Here is a 12903-nt window from a genome sequence, read left to right on the forward strand (position 1 = left end):
GAGATATTTTTTGTCTTTTGTAGGTTTTGAATCTTTTTGCTAGTGTGAACATGCTCCTATTTCTTGCATGTGTACCATCTTAGACCTCAGTTCACATTGCTTGGTTTTTTGTCTTGTTTGCATTCTGTGCAAATTAAGGGTGTGGCATCCCCTTGTTGAGCTGGTTAGTATATATGTAGCTTACCACGGGCTTAGGTGGTCTGATATTGGGACCCGGTTCTATTTGTCTACCCTTTTATATGCATTACTTCAACTTTGATACACAGTAAGGTTTTTAACCTCTTTACAACCCAAGGTGGTTTGCACGTTAATGACCAGGCCAATTTTTGCAATTCTGACCACTGTCACTTTATGAAGTAAGTACTCTGGAACGCTTCAACGGATCCCCCTGATTCTGAGACTGTTTTTTCGTGACATATTGTACTTCATCATTGTGGTAAAATTTCTTCGATATCACTTGCGTTTATTTGTGAAAAAATGGAAATTTGGCGAAAATTTTGAAAATTTTGCAATTTTCAAAATTTTAATTTTTATGCCCTTAAATCAGAGAGATATGTCACACAAAAGAGTTAATAAATAACATTTCCCACATGTCTACTTTACATCAGCACAATTTTGGAACCAAAATTTTTTTTTGTTAGGGAGCTATAAGGGTTAAAAGTTGACCAGCGATTTCTCATTTTTCCAACAAAATTTACAAAACCATTTTTTTAGAGACCACATCACAATTGAAGTCAATTTGAGAGGTCTTTATGACAGAAAATACCCAAAAGTGACACCATTCTAAAAACTACACCCCTCAAGGTACTCAAAACCATATTCAAGAACTTTATTAACCCTTCAGGTGCTTCACAAGAATTTTTGGAATGTGGAAGAAAAAAATGAACATTTACCTTTTTTTACAAAAATGTTACTTTAGACCCAATTTTTTTTATTTTTGCAGGGGTAACAGGAAAAAATGGACCCCAAAATTTGTTGTGCAATTTCCCCTGGGCACGCAGATACCCCATACGTGGGGAAAAACCACTGTTTGGGCGCACGGCAGGGCTCGGAAGGGAAGGAGCGCCATTTGACTTTTTGATTGTAAAATTTGCTTGAATAATTAGAGGACGCCATGTTGCGTTTGGAGAGCCCCTGATGTGCCTAAACAGTGGAGCTCCCCCACAAGTGACCCCATTTTGGAAACTAGACCCCCCAAGGCACCTATCTAGATGCATAGTGAGAACTTGGAACCCCCAGGTGCTTCACAAATTGATTCGTAAAAATGAAAAAGTATTTTTTTTTTCCACTTTTTCATTTCTACGAATCAATTTGTGAAGCACCTGGGGGTTCCAAGTGCTCACTATGCATCTAGATAGGTGCCTTGGGGGGTCTAGTTTCCAAAATGGGGTCACTTGTGGGGGAGCTCCACTGTTTAAGCCCCCGTCTCACATAGCGAGATCGCTGCTGTGTCACGATTTTGGTGACGCAACAGCGACCTCACCAGCGATGTCACTATGTGTGACACTTTGCAACGATCAGGCCCCTGCTGTGAGGTCGCTGATCGCTGCAAAGTGTCCTGGACCATTTTTTGGTCATTGCTCTCCCGCTGGTCAGCACACATCGCTGTGTGTGACCAGCGGGAGCAGCGATCAGGCTGGTAACTATGGTAAACATCGGGTTACTAGGGGCACACGCGCACCTAGTAACCCGTTGTTTATCATGGTTACGAGCCTGCTAAAGTGAGCGGTAACCTCCCGCTCACTGTAGCAGAGTGGTAACCATGATAAACAACGGGTTACTAGGAGCGCGTGTGCCCCTAGTAACCCAATGTTTTCCATACTTACCAGCCTGCTCCTGCTTCAGCAGGCTCGTAACCAGGAGCAGGACATCGTGGAAAGATTCTTTCCACGATGTCGCTGCTCCCCTGATCGTTGGTGAGCCTGCCTGTTTGACAGCTCACCAGCGACCACATAGCGACGCAGCAACGATCCCTGACAGGTCGTATCGTTGTCGAGATCGTTGCAGCGTCGCTAAGTGTGACGGGGCCTTCTGGCACATCAGGGGCTCTCCAAACGCAACATGGTGTCCGCTAACAAATTGAATGGAAAATCGGCTCAAATTGTTAGCGGACACCGTGTTGCGTTTGAAGAGCCCCTGATGTGCCTAAACAGTGGAGCTCCCCCATAAGTGACCCCATCTTGGAAACTAGACCCCCCAAGGCACCTATCTAGATGCATAGTGAGCACTTGGAACCCTCAGGTGCTTCACAAATTGATTCGTAAAAATGAAAAAGTGGAAAAAAAAATACTTTTTCATTTTTACGAATCAATTTGTGAAGCACCTAGGGGTTCCAAGTTCTCACTATGCATCTAGATAGGTGCCTTGGGGGGTCTAGTTTCCAAAATGTGGTCACTTGTGGAGGAGCTCCACTGTTTAGGCACATCAGGGGCTCTCCAAACGCAACATGGTGTCCGCTAACAATTTGAGCCGATTTTCCATTCAATTTGTTAGCGAACACCATGTCGCGTTTGGAGAGCCCCTGATGTGCCTAAACAGTGGAGCTCCCCCACAAGTGACCCCATTTTGGAAACTATACCCCTCAAGGATTTTATTAAGGGGTATAGCGAACATTTTGAACCCAGAGGTGCGACACAGAATTTGATAACATTAGGTCATCATATTGAATAAGTTGTCATTACTCTTGAGCGCAAGTGCTCGCTACTTGAGTTTGCATCGGGTACTCAGGTATGCACCATGTACTGCGTGTGCTCGAGTGACATGCTCGAGTCCCCGCCCGCATGTTTCACGGTTATTAGACACCCCCAAAAAAACATGCGGGGATCGCTCGTGCATGGCAGGCAATCCCCGCGAGGTTTTTTTGGCCGCGAAGCATATGGGGCGGAGACTCGAGCACCCGCGATACTCAGTGCATACCCGAGCACCCGATGCAAACTCAAGTAGCAAGCACTTGCGCTCAACACAAGTCGCCATATCGTCATCTTTTTTTTTTTTTTTTTTTTTTTTTTTTTTTTACATTGGAAAAAAAAAACAACCCCAACCCCAGCCCTAGCGTTTATTTTTTACGCCGTTCCTCGTGCGGTATAAGTGATGAGATTACTTTATTCTTCGGGTCGGTGCGATTACAGCGATACCAGAATCATATCGGGTTTTTATGATTGACAGCTGTCACACACTAAAAGACACATATTTTGTAAAATCTAGTTTTTGCATTGCCATATTTTGGCCGACAGAGTCATGTGATGGCTTGTTTTTTGCGGGATGAGTTGGCGTTGTTATTGGTGCCATTTTCGGGCATGTGACATTTTTTGATCGCTTTCTATTCCTATTTTTGGGAGGCAGAATAAACAAAAACCAACAATTCAGGAATTGTGTTTTTTTACATTTTTTTATTCTGTTCCGCGTGTAGTAAAGTTGATAAGGTAGCTTTATTTTTCAGGTCAGTACGTTTACAGCGGTACCACATTTATGTAGTTTTTCTATGTTTTGGCGCTTTTATACAGTAAAAGCTATTTTATAGAAAAAATTATTTTTTTGCATTGCTTTATTCTGAAAGCTCTAACTTTTTGATTTTTCGGATGATGGAGCTGTATGGCAGCTTGTTTTTTGCGGGATGAGATGACGTTTTCAGCGGTACCATTTTTATTTATATTCGACTTTTTGATCGCGTGTTATTCCATTTTTTGTTTGGCGGTATGATGATAAAGCATTGTTTTTTGCTTTTTTTTTTTTTTTACCGTGTTCACTGAAGGGGTTAACTAGTGGAACAGTTTTCTAGGTCAGGTCGTTACGGACGCGGCGATACCAAATATGTGTACTTTTATTGTTTGTTTGTTTTTTTTTCATAATAATATTTATTGATGGGTACATTATATTTTTATTTTTAGTGGATTATTTTATTTATTTTTTTTTAAATATTTTTACAATTTTTATTTTATTTTTTTTTTCACTTTCAGACAGTTTTTTTACTTTTTTACTTTGTCCCACTATGGGACTTTCACTTTTTTTATTCTGATCGCCTGCATGGCACAGGAATGCAGCACCATCCCTGTGCCATGCAGGCTGTCAGCACTGCACAGGGAGAAGATAGTTTGGTCTTGCACTGCGCATGTCCAAACAATCTTCCTGCTGTCTGGTGACCCGGATGTTGTCATGACGACATCGGGTCGTCATGGCAACACCCGGGAAGCCACGGCAGACAGCGCTGGACGCCGGAAGAGGAGGTGAGTAACGGCGATCACCTCCCCTTGCCTCCGCAATGCTGCGATCGACTTCGATCGCAGCATTGCGGGGGTTAATGTGCTGGGAGTGGTGCAGGACCGCTCCCTTCACATAGTATCCCACATTTTTCCTTTTTTCATCCTCGTCTCCGGACTCTGGGCCAGTCCCTCCCCACAAGGACCTTGCATCCCCAAGAGAAGGAGACTCGGCGCCCCCTGTAAGCTCCGCCAAAGCCGGAACCTCACCCTCAGCCTCCTCCTCAGAGGAAGAGATGTTATCAAGGGCTTGGAACCGGTTAGAAAGACCAACCAGAGGGGAGTCAGTTTTACCTTCCTTAGGTACCTTGGTCAGAGCGAGAGAAGATGTTTTATCTCCCTTCTTTTTCTTCTTTTTGGTGCCAAGCTTACGTTTGTTCTCTAGCCACCGCTTATTATCCTCATCCATACTTTCATAATGGGAGGATTCTGAGGCAGAGGCGGTTTCCTCCCTATGGATCCTCCCGACCTCCTCATCCAACTCATCATCCCTCGGGGCCTCAGCAGCAACACTGGCATCAAGGACAGGGGCTGCCCCAGTAGCCCGGGGCTCGCCCCGCTCCCTCTCCTGTCTGCGTTTGTCTAGAAGCCTCAGCTGGGCAGGCGTCTTTTTATTGCTTTTCTTCCCTGGCCCCTCTGCTCCCCCACCCCTGCTAGTCCCCTCCCCAGCAGAATCGGCCTCACGGCTTTCTCCCACCGGGGTCTCGACTGCATTAGCGAAGGAGCGAGGACAACGGCTGAATGGGTAACCTAACTCACCACACAGGTGGCAACTAATCTCCACACAAGAGGCGGCAAGATGGCCGACACCCCCACACAACGCACATTTCTGCATGGTGCAGTTTGCATTGAAGTGTGTGGGGTCGCCGCACCTGTGACAGAGCTCCGGTTGCCCCTGGTAGAAGACCAGGATATGATCCCTACCCAGGAAGGCGGATGATGGAATGTGGGCAACCGTACCACCTGAACGCTTAAGTTTTACCATAAACGTCCAGGCCCCTGACCAGATACCAAACTCGTCGCGGTTTTTCTTTGGCATCTCCACCACCTCTCCATACCGACCAAGCCACGTCATGATGTCATAACAAGAAAGCGACTCGTTACGAGTCATCACGGTCACTTTCTTGATTTGGTTTGGGCGAGACACTGCCTGAACGGCAAAGTCTCGCCAGCCAGACTCATTTTTTGCCAACTCATAATTCGTCCAGAAGAGCTCAAGCCCCTCCGGCCGAACAAAGCTGACATCAAACTCAGGCGTGGAATAGGGATGTATCAAGGATGTTCATTCCTGCTGGACCAGTAACAATGGTGGGTGACATTTTGACCTCAGCATCATGAGGCACAAGGGGCTCAGTCACCTCCATAGAACTGGAGGCGACCTCACCCCTGTTCTTATGTGTGCCCTCCACATCATCAGTCTGTAATTTCCGCTGTTTTGCATTTGTAGCGAAGTGCCGCTGATCTTTAGCTGTTGTTAGGCGCCGCTGATCTTTAGCATCAGGATCTTCCTGACCAGCGGCACCAACACAGAATAGCACTTTGGTGGGAGGACCGGAACGTTCAGCCCCGACAGCCCCCTCACACTGCCGCCGCTTCTCAACTAAGTGATCAGCGGCAACAGCATTCAGAGGTTCCGAGGCTACCGGAGCTGCCCCCGACACCGGGCTGCTCCCCCCTTCCACTGAGGAGCGCACCACAGCATCGTGGCCTGACGGAACGCCCGCTGCCGGGCCGCCCTCACTGTCCAGCCTCTCGGCTGATGCACCTCCTGCTGCGTCCCCGCTACTACAAGCAGAGACGGAGCTCTGCGCCTCACTACCGCGCTCTGTAATCTCCCCGCACCTTTGCACTGGATCCACAGCAGAACCCGGGCTGGGCTGGGCAACGGGGCTTATACAGCGAGCTGAGCCTGCCGCCGACTCAGGGGGTACCGGGAGGGGGGCATATACATAGCTTACCGCTTCCTGCAGCTTTGGCTTGGTCTTCTTAGCCTTTTTGTGGCCCTCAGGTGCCTCTTCTGGTAGATTGTCACCAAGATGGAAGTTTTGGAGGCACACTGGGGACTCCAGGAGCTTTATCTCGGCCATTAGCGCCCCTCCCTGGCCGCTGCTGTCACTGTCCTCCCCAGAGCCGACAGAACTGCGACCGGATGTCATTGTCGCCTGTCCTGCAGGGAGCTCGCTGCACGTGACCTGCGGGTGACTTTGCAGGCTGCCAGGTGGGGCTTCCTGCTGGTCATCATCACTCTCATCATCCACCTGGCTCTCAGGCTGCAGCCCCATCTGCCTTTGCTCTCTGTTATCAGCCATTTCTCTGAAGCGGTCTTCATTTATCAGTTTTTCCTTAAAAGGACCACTCTGCTCCCTGATGGTGGCTTTTCTTAGTTCCAGCAGATGAATCTCACTGGTCAGCCTCTTTACCTCCGCCTGGAGTTTAGTCTTCCTCTGTTTGGAGGCCCCCACAGCTTTTGCATTTGTGCAGCGCAGCTCCTCCCGAAGTCTCCTGACCAGCTTACTCGCATCTTCATACTCACGAAGGTGGATAATGACCCGGGAGGCATAGGTGGACACAGACTCCCGGGGTCCCTGCAGCCCCCAACCCCCCTCAGGGAGGTCGTCCTCACCTCCGTGAGCACTCAGCTTTCCTCCGGAAGGAGCGCCATCATGCACGCCGCTGTCAGGCTTTACCTCCATGCTGGAAGCCTTGCAGCTTCTAGGAGTCTCCACAAACCCAGGGGGAGTAGGAGCCACATTGCTGCGACTCCTGGTGGAGCGTCTCACCCCAGAGTCCTCCGATGTGCAGGCCGGTTGCTTGTTTCTTCTGCCCCCCGCCGGCCTGGTTCGGGAAGCAGAAGCCTGGGACTTGGCTCCATCACTCATCCCAGGAAACCCACTCCCTCCCTGGGTAGGAGAGAGAGCAGATCCCCAGGTGGAGAGGTGTTGGTTCTCAGAGAGATCAGGAGCTCACAGCAGGATCGGCAGCCACCACACCCGCAATCAGCACACTGAGCAGCAGCTGATCAGAGCTGCACTCACTATTCTGCTGGTGCAGTCACTGTGTACATACATTACATTACTGATCCTGTACTGATCCCGAGTTACATCCAGTATTATACTCCAGAGCTGCACTCACTATTCTGCTGGTGCAGTCACTGTGTACATACATTACATTACTGATGCTGTACTGATCCCGAGTTACATCCAGTATTATACCCCAGAGCTGCACTCACTATTCTGCTGGAATTCCTCTTTGCTTTGTTACTATGAACGACTGATATCCAGCAGAGTAAAGTAACAGTGATATGAGGAGTAGATTTTCTGTGTGGGAGAATTCCATATTTCTTTGTGACCTTGATAAGGAAACTGTTGACCTCGTGATAAATATCTAAAGTTATAAAATCATCGTAACCTGAGATCGGTATGGATCATAAATACTGAGTGGGGTGGGGTGGAAATTACACAGAACATGACAGCAGATAAGACCTCGGCCCACCTGCAAGGTTTCTTCCTCATGCAGAATCTTCCTGGGGTTAAGTATAACTGGGAATATTGTGAAGAGCAGTTACTAATAGTCGTTGCCCTGGCTGCCCAAACTCTGATCCTACTGCCCACAATCTGGTCTTTCTGTCCGCGCTCTGTCTTGCAGCCCATGCTCTGGTTCTTCTTCCCGCGCTCTGATCCTGCTGCCCATGCTCTGGTCCTGCTGCCCACGCTCTGGTCCTGCTACCCGTGCTCTGGTTCTGCTGTCCATGCTCTGGTCCTGCTGCCCACGCTCTGGTCCTGCTGCCCACGCTCTGGTCCTGCTGCCCACGCTCTGGTCCTGCTGCCCACGCTCTGGAGTCAGTGGCATGGCTCTTGCTCCAGGTGCACATGCCGTCTGGTCAGTTTCCACATCTGATATTCAGTACAGCAATTCTGGCTGTCTTAATGGCCACTGGTGATTGTGGCTGCAAAGGGCTTTGTGAATCGATCTGTGGGGCCATTGATGGTGGTCTAGGGGGCTTCATGTTACATAGTTGCCATGTATAGAGTATATATTCTTTATTGCCAAGCACATTGGTAAATACCTTCTGACGTTGGACATCATCCATTGAGTCATCTCACTCTTTTTTGAATGCTGCTCCGGGATTTGCCTTTAACATCTAGATAATTCTGCACATCCACTGCTCTAACTGTGAAGAATCCTTTCCTATACTGATGTTCCTCATGATCATCCCCTGATTATTTGTAGCTATCTACACTGCAGCACTCTCTGGCTGCAGATGGCTCATGTGGGGGCATATTGGCCACCAATGGAGAACAGAAACCTTTGACGACCTTGGTGAAGTATCCATGCCACTTTGGGTCATTTGGATTTCATGATTGTGTATTCTTTCCGATTCCATTAAACATAATTGCTGCGTGATTAGATATCTGTTATTGCTGCAGACGTCCAGGAGAGGACTGTGAGAAGCTGCTTGGGAAAATGATCCATGTGATAGCACAGCATGGCGCCATGTGCAGAAATCACTTCACCTGATGAAACAGAGTGCCAGCAGTGCAAGGGTTAAAGGAGGGGGATAAGCAGAAGCGAGGGGTGTTTTGCATTTGGCTACTGGATATATCGGTAGACGCCATGTGGACTAGTTACTTTACACCATTTCTTAATGGAGAACAATAGGTCCTGCCATACAGAAAAGTCACATGGGCCGCATCAACAGCCACCTAATGACATGAAAATCTGCATGGGTCCCGTATTCTATGATGAAGATATGGATATAGCTGTATACATGGGTCCAGCAATGCTGTGCACAGCTCATAAACAGCACTGGCTTATAATGGGCTCCGTCTTGTGCCATTGTGGTGCCCGATGTTTTCACAGTAAAACAATGCTATTTTTCCAATCCAATCTGAAACAATTTGCAAAGGGGGATCGTAACCGAACCTCTAAAATAATTTCGAAGGAAGCATAAGTCAAGGGGTAGAAATGTCTAATTTTATTTCCATCTCGACGTAGATTCTGTTGGTTGACGCAGGAGTTGGCGCAGGACATGGTTGGTTTTTACAGAATGGTACATAACATGATTGAGATCTGCCGGTTAACACAGGACATGATTGAGTCTTCAGGTTGGAAAGTGTCATAATGAAGTTCTCCTGGTTGACACATGACATGACTTAGTTCTACTAGGTGGTATATTCCATTATTGAATCCTTCTGGTTGGCAAGTATCACACTAGAGTTCTCTTGGTTGGCAAATGACATGACTGAGTTCTCCTGGTTGGAACATGATGTGATTTAGGTCTTCTGGTTGGCAAATGACATGACTGAGTTCTCCTGGTTGGAACATGATGTGATTTAGGTCTTCTGGTTGGCAAATGACATGACTGAGTTCTCCTGGTTGGCATATAATATGATTTAGGTCTTCTGGTATCACAGTGGTTTTACTGGTTGGCAAGTGTCATGATTGAGTTCTTCTGACACGATTAAATTCTCCTGGTTGGCACGTATCTTAATAATAAAGACTGTCTGCTCCAAATTAGCTATTCATTCTCTCTTGATCCCAATTGTCAATGTACTGGACCAAACATTCAGAAAAGAACTTTAGATATTTATATAAACATTTATATTATCTTCTTCTAAAAAAAGTATCCATGCCTTTTATGAAACCATCAGTGATTCCCACTGTGAGCGGCCATTGAGGTGGACTATTCCACATATTAATAGTTCTTCTGGTAAAGAAGCCTTGTCTCCTCTGGATATTGAACCTTTCTTTCTCCATGCAAGAAGGACCCCCCTTGTCTTTTGAGGGGCTTTTACATGAAACATCTTTTGATCATACTTTTTATATGGGTCATAACTAAGATCCTCTGTCCCTCTTATCAGTTTTGTGGCTCTTCTTTGTACCTTTTCTAACTCCAGAGCCTTCTATGAACTGATGCTCCAAAGAGAACTCCATATTCCAGATATGCACCTTTCTATTCCTTTGTGAAATGGTCGCATTATGTCTCTATCCCGCAAGTCCATGTCTCTTTTATTAACAATATTCTGCTGGCCTTAAAGCCACTGATTGACATTGCGCTGTTATTTAGTCTGTGGTCTACAAGTACACTCAAATCCTCCTCTCCAAGTGTCTCTCCTAGTTTTCTCCTCCTAGAACATATGATGTCCGCCTATTATTAGTGCTGCTATGATATGTACTGTACAACTTTACATTACTCCACATTGAACCTCTTCCACCTCGTGGACGCCCAAATACTCAGTTTATCCAAGTCAGCCTGTAACTTATAAACATCTTCCATAGACTGCACTATAGCACATAGCTTGGTGTCATCTGCAAAATACAAACAAAGATTGTGAGCCCCAATGAGGACAGCGATAATAATGTATGTAAAGCGCTGCGGAATATGTTAGCGCTATATAAAAATAAAGATTATTATATTATTATTATTAGTAGTAATCCCATTTTCAATATCATTAATGAAAAAGTTGAATAATTTTTGACCCAGCACTGATCCTTGGAGTCACCACTTACTACTGGAGACCATTCAGAGTAGAAGTCATTGACCACAACTCCTACGGGGAGTTACAAGAGATGATCGAGTCTTCCTAGTTAATTCATGATGTGATTGAGTTCTCCTGGATGATATATCATATGATTGAGCTTTTCTCAATCATACATGGCACGATGACACATGGCACGATTTATTGGTCGGCATTTGACTTGCTGGAGTTCTTCTGGTCCTCCCATGATATGATTGCGTTCTCCTGGTTGACGTGTGACGTGACTTCTCACAGTTGGTATTCTACCAGTTGCACGGAGAACAATTTCTATCTAATGTAAAATCACTTTATGACCTTTTAAATTCCCAGTTGTAAATTCTGGGATGGTTCTTGGAATCACGATAATTCTATTAACGTTGAATCTCCTTGTGTCTGATGCAATATTTCTCTGGAGACCAATAAGCAATGATTAGGCTTGGATACCATATCTCCCGCCCTGATCACTATTGGATTGTTCCACTGGTGTAGTAGTGTCATGCACCACAGTTTATGATGAGATTCTCATACCATGACTTAGTAGAAATCTTCCACTGCTATAAATCAGCCTGCATGACCTCTGAGCCTCCTCCACTACTGAGCGGCAAAAACTGTAAAAATGGCCAATGACGTAAATCTCATATTCTGCATACTTCACGCAGCTTTATGGAATGGAAAGGAGAGAAATGTAACAGTTTCTGTATTAGTCCTCCTTATACACTGTGTGCAGAATTATTAGGCAAATGTGTATTTTGATCACATGATACTTTTTCTACATGTTCTCCTACTCCAAGCTGCATAGTCTTGAGGGCCAACTACCAATGAAGTAAATCTGGTGATGTGCATCTCTGTAATGAGGAGGGGTGTTGTCTAATGACATCAACGTCCTATATAAGGTGTGCTGAATTATTAGGTATCTTCCTTTCCTTTGGCAAAATGGGTCAGAAGAGAGATTTGACGGCTCTGAAAAGTCCAAAATTGTGAGATGTCTTGCAGAGGGAGGCAGCAGTCTTGAAATTTCCAAACTTTTGTAGCGTGATCACCGAACAATCAAGCGTTTCATGGCAAATAGCCAACAGGGTCGCAAGAAGCGTGTTGGCCAAAAAAGGCGCAAAATAACTGCCCATGAATTGAGGAAAATCAAGCGTGAAGCTGCCAAGATGCCATTCGCCACCAGTTTTGCCATATTTCAGAGCTGCAACGTTACTGGAGTATCAAAAAGCACAAGGTGTGCGATACTCAGGGACATGGCCAAGGTAAGGAAGGCTGAAAAACGACCACCTATGAACAAGAAACATAAGATAAAACGTCAAGAATGGTTCAAGAAATATCTTAAGACTGATTTTTCAAAGGTTTTATGGACTGATGAAATGAGAGTGACTCTTGATGGGCCAGATGGATGGGCCAGAGGCTGGATCAGTAAAGGGCAGAGAGCTCCACTCCGACTCAGACGTCAGCAAGGTGGAGGTGGGGTACTGGTATGGGCTGGTATCATCAAAGATGAACTTGTGGGACCTTTTCAGGTTGAGGATGGAGTGAAGCTCAACTCCCAGACCGACTGCCAGTTTCTGGAAGACAACTTCTTCAAGCAGTGGTACAGGAAGAAGTCAGTATCGTTCAAGAAAAACATGATTTTCATGCAGGACAATGCTCCATCACATGCATCCAACTACTCCACAGCGTGGCTGGCCAGTAAAGGTCTAAAAGAAGAAAAAATAATGACATGGCCCCCCTTGTTCACCTGATCTGAACCCCATTGAGAACCTGTGGTCCATCATAAAATGTGAGATCTACAGGGAGGGAAAACAGTACACCTCTGGGAGCAGTGTCTGGGAGGCTGTGGTGGCTGCTGCACGCAATGTTGATCGAAAACAGATCAAGCAACTGACAGAATCTATGGATGGAGGCTGCTGAGTGTCATCATAAAGAAAGGTGGCTATATTCATCACTCATTTTTTTGGTTTTTGTTTTTGCATGTCAGAAATGTTTATTTCTAAATTTTGTGCACTGATATTGCTTTACCTGGTGAAAATAAACAAGTGAGATGGAATTAGATTTGGTTTTTATTAAGTAGCCTAATAATTCTGCCCAGTAATAGTTACCTGCACAAACAGATATCCTCCTAAGATAGC

The sequence above is a fragment of the Phyllobates terribilis genome, unplaced genomic scaffold, assembly GCF_046119375.1.
Source record: "Phyllobates terribilis strain yellow unplaced genomic scaffold, ASM4611937v1 Scaffold_9__5_contigs__length_417890890, whole genome shotgun sequence".
In the NCBI taxonomy this organism is placed as follows: domain Eukaryota; kingdom Metazoa; phylum Chordata; class Amphibia; order Anura; family Dendrobatidae; genus Phyllobates; species Phyllobates terribilis.